This window comes from Podarcis vaucheri (genome assembly GCF_965113315.1).
Source record: "Podarcis vaucheri genome assembly, chromosome: 12".
Classification (NCBI taxonomy): Eukaryota; Metazoa; Chordata; class Lepidosauria; order Squamata; family Lacertidae; genus Podarcis; species Podarcis vaucheri.
In genome coordinates this window covers 7,757,538-7,773,921 of record NC_138750.1, presented here as the reverse complement: position 1 = coordinate 7,773,921, position 16,384 = coordinate 7,757,538, and the positions used below count along the sequence as shown (strand labels likewise).

Sequence of the window (16,384 nt, the reverse complement as noted above, 5' to 3'; positions counted from 1 at the left end):
CTCGGTCCCAGCGCCTGCCCACCTAGCAGTTCGAAAGCACCCCCGGGGGCAAGTAGATAAATAGGTACCGCTTACCAGCGGGAAGGTAAACGGCGTTCCGTGTGCGGCTCTGGCTCGCCAGATGCAGCTTTGTCACGCTGGCCACGTGACCCGGAAGTGTCTTCGGACAGCGCTGGCCCCCGGCCAATAGATGTGAGATGGGCGCACAAACCCCAGAGTCTGTCAAGACTGGCCCGTTCGGGCAGGGGTACCTTTACCTTTACCTTTAACCCATGGCTAATCTTAACAATGGTTTGTTGAAACAAACCAGCTTCATAAACTACAGTTTGAATTTGGCTTGTTTCAGCAAACAATTGTTAAGATTAGCTGCAGTCCATCAGATTTGGCAACATGCAAAGCTGTGGGTAATCTAACATGAAAGAGAAAGTCTCTTACCTTCTCCCCATGGCAGCACTGAGGCGCTTCTTCCCTCTTCCCCTTAAAAAAGACCTTTACTTTATATACCACCCTTCATCTGAGGACCACAGGGAGTTTTACCATTTAAAAACACGAAGTTACATACCATAATAACAAATAAAGCAGTAGCAATACACGTACAATAGGTGACACATACAATTTGAAAGGCCATAGATTGTTTAATTAGCTAAAGGCCGGGCAGAAGAGGAACAGTTTCACCTGGTGCCTAAAGATATGTAACCAAGGCACCAGGCGAGCTTCCCTGGGGAAAGCATGCCACAAATGGGCAACCACAGCAGAAAAGGCCCTGTTTTGTGTTGCTGCCCTCCAGACCTCTCACGGAGGAGGCACACAAAGAAAGCCCTCCTGTTGTTGTTGTTTCACAGGATAAAAATACAAGGCAAATAGTTAAAGCAAAAACAATGAAACATTAACATATTTAAAAAGCTGGAAAATATTACACAGCCTTATAAAACAAAACAAAAAATGCAAATACAAAATACAAATAAACATATAACACTTAAAGGTAAAGGACCCCTGACAGTTAAATCCAGTCGCAGACGACTCTGGGGTAGCGGCGCTCATCTCGCTTTACTGGCTGAGGGAGCCGGCGTACAGCTTCTGGGTCATGTGGCCAGCATGACTAAGCCGCTTCTGGCGCAATGGAACACCAAAACCAGAGCAGTGCACGGAAACGCCGTTTACCTTCCCACTGGAGCGGTATCTATTTATCTACTTGCACTTTGACATGCTTTTGAACTGCTAGGTTGGCAGGAGCAGGGACCGAGTAACGGGAGCTCACCCCGTTGCGGGGATTCAAACTGCCGACCTTCTGATCAGCAAGCCCTAGGCTCTGTGGTTTAGACCACAGCACCACCCGTGTCCCCAATATGACACTTAAGGATCATTTAAAACAACCTCACCCCCAAATAAACAACAGCCACTACAGTTAAAACCCCATCCTCATTAAAACAATAATTTTAGCACAAGTGGGCTGGCCCACACCCTCGTTCCACCCCTGAAGTGGAGCCCCAGAGGGACTATTTCCATTGGTTGCCCCCCTTTTGGTGGTGGCCTCAGTGGCGTAGCGTGCGTTGTCAGCACCCGGGGCAAGGCAAGTAATTTGCGCCCCCTAACCCGTGGATTTCAGCGCTCGAGTGTGAGCGCCCCCCCTGATGTTGCGCCCGGCCCCCCTGCACCCCCACACTACGCCACTGGGGCTGGGGGCGAGCGAAGGAGCCAAGGACCCCCCCCAAAGGCTCAGCAGGAATTTATTAAATTTATTATTTGCGGAGCCCCCGCGGGCCGAGGCAGCCGAAGCCCCCTCCCCTCTCCTCCTCCCGGCCGGGTACGGGGGCTTCCAGCCATGCTCCATCCTCGCCCCCCCCCCCCCGCGCGGCTGAGACTTGCGCTGAGAGCCAGAGCCAGCGGCGCCCCCTTCTGCCGGGAGACCCCCTCGGAGGGTCTGGGGGAGGGCAGGGCGCGGCGAGGCCCCTCGGAGCTCTCCTCCCTCCCAGTCCGCAGAAGCAGCCGCCGCCTGTGGCTGGGCCGAGGGGATGGCGTCAGCGTCGGGGTGCAGAGGCTGCCCGTGCCCGGCCAGGCGTCGGTGGCGGCGTCGGTGCTGCTGCAGCGGCTGCTCCCCTGCGAGCAGTGAGTGGAGCGCAGCCGCCGCAGCGGCGACGGGGGGGCGCGCGCGCTAGGGCGCAAGGCTGGCGGTGGCGGCGGGGAGCCCGGCGGAGGAAGGAACTTGTCCCTTCCCTCTGGACTCGCGCCCCCCCAGATGTTGCGCCCGGTGCGGCCGGCACCCCTGGCACCCCCCACGCTACGCCACTGGGTGGCCTTGCTGAGGGCAGCCCTGCCCCCAGACAGGCATGATTTACAGAGCTGCCCCAGCAACTGGTACATGCCTATAGGGGCGGCAGGTGTTTTCAAAGCACCCTGTCTGCCCCGGGTCCTTGTCAAAGGACACTGGCTTGCAGTAGCTGTTTTAAGTTATGGAATTGAATCTTCTAACCTTCTAATCTTCTAACCTAGAAGTGACCTTGCTCATCCTAATTTTGTAACATTTAAAAGTTGCTTCCGTGGTGCAATTCTCGTTGCAAATTCTGTAGTGCTTTTGTCTGTTTCGTTTCCACAAGCGCTTATTCGATAAACAACAAAAGAATCACCTCATCTTTCCCACTCTAGCATGCAGCTTCCCCTAAGAAACATATAGCATAGAGAAGTTAAAAGAATAATCAGGGCAAGTCACAAAAAGACAGAATAATTTCTTTCTTTGAGAAATACCAAACACCTGTCACCAATGAACAACAACAACCCCAAGCACACCTATTGATTTCAAGTGCGCAACCACATCAACTCCTGCCCACAGGAATCTGCCTTTGCTCTGGCTAAAAACAAAGATGCTGCTTTCGACAAGTGTGAGCCCAGAGAACATCAGCGTAAGAGACCTTTAAGAACCTTGTTGGCACAAAGGTGGAGAACAAGTCTACCACCCACTAAGGAAGAATGGCAGTGTAAAATGTTTGAATATGTTGAACTGGCTGGTCTGACAAACAGGATAAGAGAAAAGGAAGATAAGGAATATAAGGAGGAATGGATAATGTTTATTGACTATTTCAAGAACCAGTATGGAGAAATACATGGCTTAGCAGGTCTCATGTAAAACCAGCAGTTGAAATAGATAAGAGTATTTAATAGATAAGAAATCTGATGATTAAAAAGATGTGCATTACGTGGAGTAGTAGGAAAGCAAAGGAACCAGGAAAAGGGTGGAAAGGAATAATAATAATAATAATAATTTATTATTTATACCCCGCCCATCTCGCTGGGTTTCCCCAGCCACTCTGGGCGGCTTCCAAAAGAATATTAAAACACTATAATACATCAAACATTAAAAGCTTCCCGAAACAGGGCTGCCTTCAGATGTCTTCTAAAAGCCTGGTAGTTGTTCTTCTCTTTGACATCTGGTAGGAGGGCGTTCCACAGGGAAGGCGCCACTACCGAGAAGGCCCTCTGCCTGGTTCCCTGTAACTTGGCTTCTCGCAGTGAGGGAACTGCCAGAAGGCCCTCGGCGCTGGACCTCAGTGTCCGGGCTGAATGATGGGGGTGGAGACGCTCCTTCAGGTATACTGGACCAAGGCCGTTTAGGGCTTTAAAGGTCAGCACCAACACTTTGAATTGTGCTCGGAAACGTACTGGAAGTCATAGGGTATGTGTATACATGCTGTATTTGGTACGAAGTTGTAAGTGGGACAGGCGGAGGGGAGGGGGTTAAATGTTCTCTCTGTTCTTGTTTTTGAAAATGCATATATATATATATATATATATATATATATATATATATGCAGGTTTTGGTGTCTTCGGGTGTCTTCCCGTGTAAGAGTCGGGGTGTCTGTGCGACGTTTCGACGAGGTCTCACTCGTCATCTTCAGGCTGGTGCTTTCGGCTTCTTGTTACTGGAACAGAGCAGAGTCTGGTGTTTGAGTTCCTATAAATACTGTTGAGGGGTGTGGTGTATAGCCTCCAACGTTCTGGGTAGAGAGGAAGTTCCTAGATTAGTGTGCCTTTTCTTCTTTTGTTCCTTAATTACTTGAGGGATATCTTGGGTGATTTCATGAGTGATATTCTGAATATCACTGGGTGGGTCATTAATTACTTGAGGGATATCTTGGGTGATTTCATGAGTGATATTCTGAATATCACTGGGTGGGCCATTAAGTGTAGATTAGATTGCTAAAGCTCAAGACACGAGAGCTTTAGCAATCTAATCTACACTTAATGGCCCACCCAGTGATATTCAGAATATCACTCATGAAATCACCCAAGATATCCCTCAAGTAATTAATGACCCACCCAGTGATATTCAGAATATCACTCATGAAATCACCCAAGATATCTGTCAGGGAACTGACATCAGAGGGAAAGGAGGTGATAGGGCTCCCAGAGACTGGGAGAGACTCAACAGCCAAAGCAGGGACCAGCAGGGGGAGCGCGGGGTCTCTGGAGCAGGATCTCAGGGATACTGAGAGAGATGCAGCAGCGCAGGCAGGAAGCAGGGGGGAGAAAGGGGTGAGAGACACGTCCAGTGAAAATAGTGGGGAGGTGTCAGAAGCAATTGCAGGGAGACCCATGCTTCGTCGGAAGCTGTCACGTCGTGAGTCCAGGAGACGTGTTTCCGTTAAGGAACTTCTTTGTTGGAGGCGTTTCCGCAAACAGCCACTGTCGGACTCTAACAGTGACTAGAGCAGACATGTCTGAGGAGCTCTGTCACACACAGAGGTTTGTGGGGCCGCACAAACTCTGAAGGGGCACCATTTTAAGCACAAGCAGCTAATCATCCCCTAATAGCAGTCCGACAGTCTCTGTACGCTGCCTGTGCAGGAGAAAGCATCATGAGCGACCCAGCCGGAGCCGGAGGAGCTGATCCAAGCTTGGAAGAAAGATGCCGAGCATTGGAGGTCCAACTGGCGCTGCAGACGGCGAGGCTCGAGGAGAGGAGGGCTCAAGATGCAGACAAGAAGGGGAGAACCACTCAGTTCCCCAGAAAGGTACCAGGATTGGTGCAGAAGTTTGGGGGGGACCCCAAGGATTACCATGCCTTTAGGACTGAAATGCAATATGCCCTGAATGTCCAGTTTGATGAGTTCCCTGATGAGGAATCTCGAGTTGCTTTTGTAATTGGGCATCTTGAGAAGGGCGCGCGAGACTGGGTTCGACCCCTGATGGCAACGCACAACGATATCCTAAAGGACACTATGAAATTTTTTCGTGCAATGGATATCATGTTTTCCAGCGACGTTGAGGAAGGGGCGGTGCGCAGACAGTTAATGGCTTGCAAGCAGGGAAGCAGATCTGTCCGTGAGTACTGGACTGAATTTACCATGCTGATTCACAGATTGGGGTGGGATTTATCGGCAGCACCCATTCAGATGCTATTTGAAGAAGGTCTTTCTTCAGCTGTGAAAGACGAGCTGGCCAGGAGCCCCAGGGCGGTGTCTATGGATCAGCTGACCAAATCTGCGCTGACCATTGGAGCGCGCCAGGAGGCAAGAGCCTTGGAGAGGCGGGAAGGGAGAGGGGAACGTTGGAAGGAGTTACGCATTCCAGACATTCCTGAGCCAGCTTTCCCGCCGGCAGAGCCGATGGAAATCGGAACAGCCCGCGCGCGCGCAGTTTCAAAGCCCAGTGAGGGGGCGAAGAAGGAGGGAAAGGGAGCCCGGAAATGCTATCTCTGCCAACAGCCAGGCCACTTTGCCAGAGTCTGCCCCCAGAGGAAGGAATGGCAAGGAATGGTGGGGGCTGTTGAGGGGGAAGAGCAGGGAGAAACGGAGCAGGTAAAAGCCAACGCCTGGTTGCCATCAGGGCACTGCAGCCAGGCCAAAGAGCAGTGAAAGTGCCCCTTCCCCAAGTGCCAGTGCCAGAAGCTCCTCGACCGGCTCTAGTGATTGAAGTGTCGCTAGAGCTGCAAAATGGACACCCCCTAAAAATAAAGGCACTGTTGGACTCAGGCAGCTCCTGCAATTTTATGAGCAAGGAGTTTGCTGCTGAACACCAGATACAGACTATCCCTTTAAGCAACCCCCTGCAGGTGACCACGATCGATGGCAGGGAACTGTTGGGAGGAGGAGTCAGCTTGCAGACCATCCCAATGATAATGAGGGTGGCAAGGCACACAGAACTGATAGCGTTTAATGTGGCCACCTTGGGAGGTGCTCCCATTATTTTGGGAATGAGCTGGCTAGCCCTACATGATCCGCTGGTGGGCTGGCATCAAAGAGTGGTTTCCTTCGGTTCCGCACATTGCTTAGAACACTGCAGGGGGGAAAAGGGGTCAGCAGGGGCCCAAGCCACCCTGGCAGGGACTGAAGTAGTGGAGAAGGGGAAGGTGCCACCACAGTATGCTGATCTCAGCGACGTGTTCAGCGAGAAGGAAGCTGACCAACTACCTCCGCATAGACCCTTTGATTGCCAGATCAATTTACTCCCTGGAGCACAGCTTCCTGTAGGCAAGTTGTATGCCATGTCAGACAGGGAAATGCAGGAGTTGCGAGCGTTCATTGACAAGAACCTGAAGAGGGGCTTCATCAGAGAGTCCAAGGCAGCGGGGGGTAGCCCAGTGTTTTTTGTGGACAAAAAAAACACGGACAAGCCGAGGCTGGTATGTGACTTCCGGGCCTTAAATGCAGTGACAGAGCCGGCGGCTTTTCCTATGCCCAGGATTGATGATATTTTGACCAGGGTGCGGAAGGGAAAGATTTTTACAAAGCTGGACCTAAGGGGGGCGTACAACCTGATACGTATAAGGAAAGGGGATGAATGGAAGACCACCATGTTCACCCCTTTGGGGGCATTTGAATACTTAGTTATGCCTTTTGGATTACAAACCGGCTCCGCGTGTTTTCAAGCTTTCATGAACCACGTACTGGGGCCTTTGCTCTACAAGAATTGCGTGGCCTTCTTAGATGACGTGTTGGTGTATTCGGAGAATGAGGAGCAACATGTGAGAGACGTCAGAGAAGTGTTGAGCAGGCTGCAAGCCAACCGACTGTGGGTGAAACTGGAGAAGTGTCAGTTTCATACCAAGGAGGTGGAATTCCTGGGGTACCGCTTGTCAGACAAAGGGTTGGCCATGGACCCCGGCAAGGTTCAAGCGGTGCTGGAATGGAAAACACCCAAGACCAAGAAGGATGTGCAGAGGTTCCTAGGGTTTGGAAACTTTTATCGTAAGTTCATCCGCAACTTCGCCCACCTGACGGCGCCCATCACGGACTGTCTCAGCAGCAAAAAGAAGTTTGTTTGGACGGGGGAGGCGGAGCGAGCGTTTGAGGAACTGAAAAGGGCCTTCGCCTCTGGCGAACAACTTCTACATGTGGATTTACAAAAAAAGCTGAGGGTCGAAACAGACGCGTCGGACCGAGCCATAGGGGCGGTGCTTCTTCTGCAGCCGGGGAAGGAGGGGTCGGAGTGGCGACCGTGTGCCTTCTTTTCGCGGAAGCTGAACAAGTCTGAGAGGAACTACACGGTGTACGACCGGGAACTTCTTGCAATTTATGAGGCCTTCCGGAGATGGAGGCACCTACTAATTGGTGCACAACAGAAAGTGCAAGTGTGCACGGACCATAAGAATCTAGAGTATTGGAGAACTGCGCGAGTGCTCAACCAACGGCAGTTGAGATGGGCCCAGGAGTTCTCCAAATTTAACTTTGAGATTTGTTACGTACCAGGCCCGGAGAACGTTAGGGCGGACGCTCTCTCACGCAAACCTGAATATTTGGAGGGAGAGGGTGTACCCGAAGAGACCCATGTCATTCCCGAGGACCGCTGGGTGTGTGGGGCGGCATTGGTGGGGCAAAGGGAACTGGTAGAGGGAACGGGGCAGGATGTATACGCCCAGGACAAACTCAGGAGTCTTAGGAGGGAGGGAGACAAACCCGGGGGTTTTGAGGAGAGAAATGGGGCGTTGTACTACAAGGGAGCGTTATACATACCTGAAGGGGAATTGAGGGAAAAGGTACTCAAGCAACTGCACGATAACCCCACAGCAGGGCATTTTGGGCAACACAAAACCATGTGGCTGGTTACCAGGGAATTCTGGTGGCCCAAGGTCAGGGAAGATGTGCGTGAATATGTGAGAGGGTGTGACCGTTGCCAACGAGCCAAGGGGGAGAGGCGGGCACCGGCAGGTTTATTAGAACCACTACCCACGCCGGAAAGACCGTGGGAGGCAGTGGCAATAGATTTTATGACTGATCTGCCCAGGTCCAAAGGGAAAACAGCCATTATGGTGGTGGTAGATCTGTTAACCAAGATGGCACACTTTATAGCCTGATCACATGCGGTCACAGCAGAAGAAACCGCCAAATTGTTTGTGGAAAATGTGTTTAGGTTGCATGGCGCCCCCTTGAGGGTGGTTTCGGACCGAGGGAAACAATTTACTTCCAGGTTCTGGAGGAAGCTCATGAGCTTACTGCATGTAGAGGTTAATTTCTCTACTGCCCGTCATCCAGAAACCAACGGGCAGGCGGAAAGAGCTAATGGTGTCCTCCAGCAATATTTGAGGTGTTATGTTAATGACAGAGAGAATGATTGGGTGGAGAAGCTGGCGTTGGCAGAATTTGCTTACAACAATGCAGAGAACGTGTCCACGGGAATGAGCCCTTTTTTGGCCAATCACGGGTGTCATCCCCGAGCCTTCCCAGGGGGGGAGGGGGAGAACTGGAGCGTTCCAGCAGCAGAACAGTTCGTTGAAGAAATGGAAGCGATCCATCGCCAACTCCAACTTAATTTAAACCGAGCGAAGGAGGAATATAAGAGGCAGGCAGACAAAACCAGAAGGGAAGGGGAAAGCCTTAGGGTGGGAGACCAGGTGTGGCTGTCCACCCAAGGGTTACCATTTAAAGGAGGTTGTAAGAAGTTAAGACCCAAAAGACTGGGCCCATTTGAAGTCACGCAACAGGTCAACCCAGTGGCTTTCAGACTCCGGTTACCGAACCACATGAAGTTGCACCCAGTGTTCCACAGATCGTTGCTGTCACCGTATATAGGGGACAGAGAGGGGAGGGTCAATAGGGGACCAGCGATGGAGGAAAAAGAACACAGCTACCATGCAGCGGAGATCCTAGATTCCAGGTGGAAAGGAGAGCAAGTAGAGTATTTGGTAATGTGGGAAGGGGAACCGGAGTCGGAAAACACCTGGGTCAGGGCAGAGGATGTAGATGACGAGGTTCTAATTGAAACTTTTCATCAGAGATTCCCTCGAAAACCCCAGCCAGTGGCGAGGTTCCGGAGGGAATACTTCGCCACCACAGACGAAGAAGAGGAGTTGGAGGGGTTCTCCGATTCCGAGGTGGAGGAGGATTCAGCGAGTCGGAACAAAGACCGATGGAGGGAGATGTTCGAGACGTCGGAAGATGAAGAGGATTCGTTTCGGGGTTTCAGCTCCTCACCGCCCAGAGGAGAGGGAGGGGGCGGGGGGGAAGGGGGCCCTGGAGGGGAGGTGGATGTCAGGGAACTGACATCAGAGGGAAAGGAGGTGATAGGGCTCCCAGAGACTGGGAGAGACTCAACAGCCAAAGCAGGGACCAGCAGGGGGAGCGCGGGGTCTCTGGAGCAGGATCTCAGGGATACTGAGAGAGATGCAGCAGCGCAGGCAGGAAGCAGGGGGGAGAAAGGGGTGAGAGACACGTCCAGTGAAAATAGTGGGGAGGTGTCAGAAGCAATTGCAGGGAGACCCATGCTTCGTCGGAAGCTGTCACGTCGTGAGTCCAGGAGACGTGTTTCCGTTAAGGAACTTCTTTGTTGGAGGCGTTTCCGCAAACAGCCACTGTCGGACTCTAACAGTGACTAGAGCAGACATGTCTGAGGAGCTCTGTCACACACAGAGGTTTGTGGGGCCGCACAAACTCTGAAGGGGCACCATTTTAAGCACAAGCAGCTAATCATCCCCTAATAATATCCCTCAAGTAATTAAGGAACAAAAGAAGAAAAGGCACACTAATCTAGGAACTTCCTCTCTACCCAGAACGTTGGAGGCTATACACCACACCCCTCAACAGTATTTATAGGAACTCAAACACCAGACTCTGCTCTGTTCCAGTAACAAGAAGCCGAAAGCACCAGCCTGAAGATGACGAGTGAGACCTCGTCGAAACGTCGCACAGACACCCCGACTCTTACACGGGAAGACACCCGAAGACACCAAAACCTGCATTCCTATACCCGTGAAAATCTACGAAAGCATATATATATATATATATATGAGAGAGCTCTTTAGAGAAAATTTTACTATTTAAAAATCAGTACTTGTAATTAAGCAAATGACCTACTGTCCCATGAGCCAGCCATTTCTGAAACATGGCTCCAGCGATGAACTGGGCATTGAACAGCCAACAGCATTAAATTGAAACAAATCAACATTTTCAATCATTAATAACCCCCCCCACACACACATATGACTCCTCTTCTTCCTTAAATTTCAGCATTTTACATTTTTGGAATCTAACCATCCTAGATTCTCTGTATAGCTTGAGGTAGACCCTGTTTTATCTTGAGAGTTAGTCTGCACAATACTTTCAGCATGGAGGCTAACATCCCTGCACACAGGCGTTGGCTCCTGGGGGCTGAGGCACTTTGGGCCCCCTCAGTGTTTGTTTGGGGGGCCGGGGACCCCCACTGTTGAGGCAAAACGTGGAGCTGGGTTCAGAGCAATGTCAGGACATCATGCAACATCGCACATGTAACATCATGACATGGCGTCAGGCCCCCTCAACGTTCTTCAGAAGATGGCGCCACTGTCCCTGTGGCAAGTTTCCCAGACCCCACCTGAACCTTTCCCTACAAAGTTCCTTCCCACAGTTGCCAATCATCAAGGATACCAAAACTCACAAGTTGTACTCAACAACACAGCAGGAGGCTGGGGAGGAAAACTCACCAGTGCCATGCACAAAATATAGACCGACTCTCACATTGCTCTCTAATATTGCAGGGAAATTCCTCATGGGGACCATTCTACTGGCCCTGCTCAGTGAAGATACCACCCTGCAACTATAATAGCACAGCCATAGATGGTCCTTTTGGCACACACTGCAGATGTGCAGTCAAGGGTGGCAGCCAAGGGTGCTCTTGGGAGTCACGTCTGAAGGAACAATAGCCCTCTTCATTGCTGCAGGAGAGTAGCAGGCAGGGTGGCAGGTGGTGTGATGAGGATATTGGATTCTCATCTAATAAACAGCATGCCAACTGAGCTTGATAGCTCTTGTGCTCTTGTTATCCCTTTGCTGCAATGAGTGCCTGGACAGCAGAGAGAGCAAATGGGCCAACTGAAAATTTCAGGCAGGTTAGGAAGACCCATTCCCAGGCAAGACCCAGTCATCTGGCTGCTGGAGGCGATGGTAACTAATTCAGTTGCCATCACCTCCAACCCATGTTTTGATGTGTGTTGTTGTGTTTTACTTTCTGAGCATTGTTAGCTGCTTTAGGTACAAGTTTATGGAAAAGTGGCCCACAAATATTAATAACCGAAACGGAGAAACACAAGGCACTCCCCCTTACATAAACTCACAAAACAAAAAGTTAAAACTGTAATCCTATACATACTTAGCTGGGATTAAGCCCCACTGAAAACAACCAGGCTTACTATTGAGTAGACATGTACAGAATTGCACTACAAATATCTTAATACCTGCTATCAAAGTCAATTAACTGATATTTAGATGTCGTTCGATCTATGTATGCCCACATATAAATGTGATGTGGAAATGGAGAAATTAAGTGGATAATGAACAGCAGTTCATTACAGTGCCTTGTTAAGTAAGTAATGAACATATGGCCTTAAATTCAAACAGATGGCCCCTAGATCTTCAGAGGCGGCTCTTTTCTGCATCCCACTGTTGGGGGCAGTGGTGGCACGAGAGACGGCCTTCTCTGTGGTGGCACCCCACTTGTAGAGCGCCCGCATAAAAAGAGTCCTCCTGGATCAAATCAAAGGCCTACCTAGTCTAGAATCCTGTCCTCATCCTGGCCAGCCAGAGGTCTACAGGAAGGAAGTCTGCAAGCAGGACTTGAAGACGACATCATTCTTGCTGCTTGCAGTTCCCAGGAACTGGTAATCAAAGGCTGCTGTCTCCAGCAGTGGAGGTAGACCATACCCATTGCGGCCTGTCATCACTGATAGCTTGATTCGTCAAATATCTTTTAAAGCCATAACTGCATCTTCTGTGAGTGAATTCCATAGTTTAACTATGTGATGCACTTTCTTCTGCCTGTCCTAAATCTTTCGATATTCCACTTCATTAAATATTCTAATATCATGAAAAGAGGAAGAATTGTCTCTCTTGTGTCCACTTTCTCTTTTAAATTTTATTTAGTTTTCAAAAGTTTACATACATACCATCCACAATACTTTACCATCCACCCTTTAATTTATCCATTGACTCCCCCCACCCCACAATGTTCTGTTTTTCCTTTAATGCTGCATATTTTAACATACCATGTATGTCCTGAGTTACTAGGCTTAACGTCTTTCTACTGCTTCTCGTATTTCAAACCCTGCTTGCATTTTCATGCAACTATAATAGTTCTTTAGCTAGCCTACAAAAGGTTTCTAATCCTCAAAGAATGATTCGTCATTTTGGTTGTGTTCTCAACACCACACTTTATTTTATACATCTTTATTGTGTGTCTCCTTACTTGCCATTTTTCTGTATTAAAAAGCCCCAAATGTTCCAATCTTTCCTCATAGCAAGTTGCTCCATCTCTCTGATAATTTTGGTTGCCCTTTTCTTTGTCTTCTTCAACACTATAATATCCTTTCTGAGGTGAAGTAACAGAATTGCACAAAGTATTCCACATGTAGTCACACCATAGATTTGTATCGTGGCAATATGGCACTGGCTGTTTTAGCTTCAATCCAATTTCCGATATTCCCTAGCGTGGCATTCACCTTTTTCACAGCTGCCACATCCTGGGTCGCCATCTTCACTGAGCTTTCCCGCTACAACCCCAAGGGGGTGTACCTTCTACCTATGGCTATTTGAATAATAATAATAATAATAATAATAATAATAATAATAATAATAATTTATTTATACCCCGCCCATCTGGCTGGGCCTCCCCAGCCACTCTGGGCGGCTTCCATAAAAACCAAAAATACAATAAAATATCACACGTTAAAAACTTCCCTGAACAGGGCTGCCTTAAGATGTCTCCTGAATGTCAGGTAGTTGTTTATCGCCTTGACATCTGCTGGAAGGGCGTTCCACAGGGCGGGCGCCACTACCGAGAAGGCCCTCTGCCTGGTTCCCTGTAGCCTTGCTTCTCGCAATGAGGGAACCGCCAGAAGGCCCTCGGAGCTGGACCTCAGCGTCCGGGCAGAATGATGGGGGTGGAGACGCTCCTTCAAGTATACTGGACCGAGGCCATTTAGGGCTTTAAAGGTCAGCACCAACACTTTGAATTGTGCTTGGAAACGTACTGGGAGCCAATGCAGGTCTTTCAAGACCGGTGTTATATGGTCTCGGTGGCCGCCCCCAGTCACCAGTCTAGCTGCCGCATTCTGGATTAGTTGTAGTTTCCAAGTCACCTTCAAAGGTAGCCCCACGTAGAGCGCATTGCAGTAGTCCAAGCGGGAGATAACCAGAGCATGCACCACTCTGGCGAGACAGTCCGCAGGCAGATAGGGTCTCAGCCTACGTACCAGATGGTAAACAGCTGCCCTGGATTCACACAGTATTAACCATTTGCAAGTCTATGGAAATATGAAAGCCCCCCCCCCCCCAAAAAAATATTGCCCTTGGCATTTGACACTTGTGAAACAGCCATAAGGAAAAGGTTGAAGCATTGCATTAATGGTGCAAAGAAGGAAGACGTTAATAAATGTTCCAAAGAACAATGGCAGACAAGGGAAACACCTTTGTGCATTATTTTATTACATACAGTCATACCTCTTGTTGTGTTAGGTTCATGTTGTGTCTTTTCGGCTTGCGAATGTGGCAAACCCAGAAGTGTATACTTCTGGGTTTTGAAGAGTTCTGCGCACTTGCACATGCACAGAAGTGCCCTATCAAGCTCTGCACTGGCACAGAAGCGCCGCTTTAGTTGTGGACTTTTCGGGGGGGCAAACGGCACCCCAGAACAGATTGTGTCCACAAATAGAGGTACACTGTATCCTCTTGTGGAGAAAAAGCCAGTGCTTCCCCCCCCCCTTAAAACATGTTTAGGGATGCTCTCATTTTCCTACTCATATTGAAATACTGTCCCTCAATGAGGCCAAACATAGATTCACAAAATGTTTAGGGGTATGCGTACCCCTGCATCCCCCCCGAAAATAAACATTGGAAAAAGCTATCCCACAATGATTTTCTCCCACCCTGGATCTCAATTCATGGCTATATTGTAGTTATTGAAATATTCTGCTGGTTTGTGCACTAGGATGTTTTTTAAAAACCTTTCTTTATTGTTGTGGTTGTTTGGGTTTTATTGTTTTTCATGCTGTGTGCCACTTCGAAGACTTAGGCTGATGGAAAAGACATCTTGTAAATAAATGAACAAAATATAAACACACAAGACGCACAAAATGTCACAGGTGAAGAATGCCTGAGTGTCTGCCTGAGAGGTTTCTGTGTCCTGTGTCAGGCCACCTGCCTATTTGGCTCATCATTGGTCGGAGCTCTTCTGGGTTTCAGTCCTGGAGATGCCAGGGCCTGAATATGGGACCTTCTGTGTGCAAAGCAGCCCATTCATCCGCATGATGAAGCACAGATGATTATTGGGCTTTCAATGATTACTCTGACCCACAGCCTTGGAGCACTTCAGTCCAAGGAATGCTAGATACAAAATGGGATGGGCTGCCTTAAGAGATTTACTAATAGTCTGGGGTGGGGTGGGGGTAATCTGTGTAACCAACTATTGATGACTCAAAGTGCTCAACTGGGGAATAACCTCAACTTCTCTGAGGGGTCAATGGGGCTTGGAAAGGATTTCAGAATTTCCAGCTTTCATTTGTTTAGGATCCAGCACTAGATTTTAGGCACCGGCCAAGCACAAAACCAAATGAAAAGTCCATATTCCCAAGGCCTGGTATGCAATTTCTAAGCTACAAGGTACCTGGGAACCAGGTCCAGTGCCGAGGGCCTTCTGGCGGTTCCCTCACTGCGAGAAGCCAAGTTACAGGGAACCAGGCAGATGGCCTTCTCGGTAGTGGCACCCGCCCTGTGGAACGCCCTCCTACCAGTTGTCAAAGAGAACAACTACTACCAGACTTTTAGATGACTTTTTCCTGAAGGCAGCCCTGTTTAGAGAAGCTTTGGATGAACTACTGTACTTTAATATTTTGTTGGAAGCTGTCCAGAGTGGCTGGGGAAGCCCAGCCAGATGGGCAGGGTATAAATAAGGAACACAGCAAGCGAACTTATTCCAAGCCAGACCATTGGTCCATCTGGCTCTTCAGGGTCTCAGGCCAAGGTCTTTCTCAGCCCTGTCTGAAGATTTCAGGGATTGAAACTGGGACCTTGTGCAGGTGTTCTCCCACTGAGCTATGGGCCTCCCCCAATTTCCCTGTCCTAGCACACAGGTCTACACATACAGCAGAATGAGGAAGTAGAATAGACTGAATTCAGACTGCCGGTGTGAGATTACAACTTCTACATTGGAGGGGTGGGGAACTTTCAGCCCACCAGCCTAATTAGGCCCTCCAGACCTCTCCCATTGGGCCCACAAGTCCATTTCAGTTAAGCCACAGCCACCTGGCCTCCAGCTGACATCATATCTGACACCAGCCGATGGCCAGATCTTCAACAGTCCCTTTCAAGGCAGTGCACAAAATAGTGCTTTGAAAGGGGCTCTGCTGTGGGGCAAAGATGGTCGGCTGAAGTGGGCACCCACCCTTCTGCCAGATGTGGCCTGCAAGGGGTGAGGGACAACAGCTGGCCTGCTGGGGTGAAAAAATCCCTCACCCCTGCCCTGCATTGTTTAAAAGACAAAACCCCAGAAAACAGGAAATAAGCAGACAGAGAGAGGTTCTGTAACAGAGGTGGAAAACTGTCACCAGGGCCAGACTAAGCCTTTTTAGCACCTGAGGCGAACCACAAAATGGCATCCACCCCACCCCACCAAGGAAGAAGGGGTGAGTGAAGATTGACATCAGGAACAAGGGTGGGAAGAGACCAGCAATGCCTCCTATTGGCCAAGAGGCCACTGTAGAGGCAGCGGGGTGTGTGTGTGTTGCTGAAGAGACGGCAGATCTGGCCTCCAAGGAGAGTGCCACAGCTGTCACTGCCACCACAACAGCAGCAGCAGCAGGCAATGTACTCCTTGGAGGCCAGATCTGCTGTTCCTGTGGATCCTTCTGCCTGAGGTGATCTTCTCACCTGGCCTCATGGATATGCCAGCCCTGACTATTACCACTGTACTGCAGGCTGCAGTCCAGCCA

The 16,384-nt window shown here is 49.7% G+C and overlaps 2 protein-coding genes across 6 annotated transcripts in view; one reads left to right on the top strand and one right to left on the bottom strand.

Annotated features, from left to right (window-relative positions):
- STARD3NL (STARD3 N-terminal like) overlaps positions 1-16,384 on the top strand; it is a 292,381-nt gene that overhangs the window by 110,328 nt on the left and 165,669 nt on the right. The window lies entirely within an intron of this gene.
- LOC309515191 (amphiphysin-like) overlaps positions 1-16,384 on the bottom strand; it is a 105,625-nt gene that overhangs the window by 86,024 nt on the left and 3,217 nt on the right. The gene's annotated exons all lie outside the window — the stretch shown is intronic.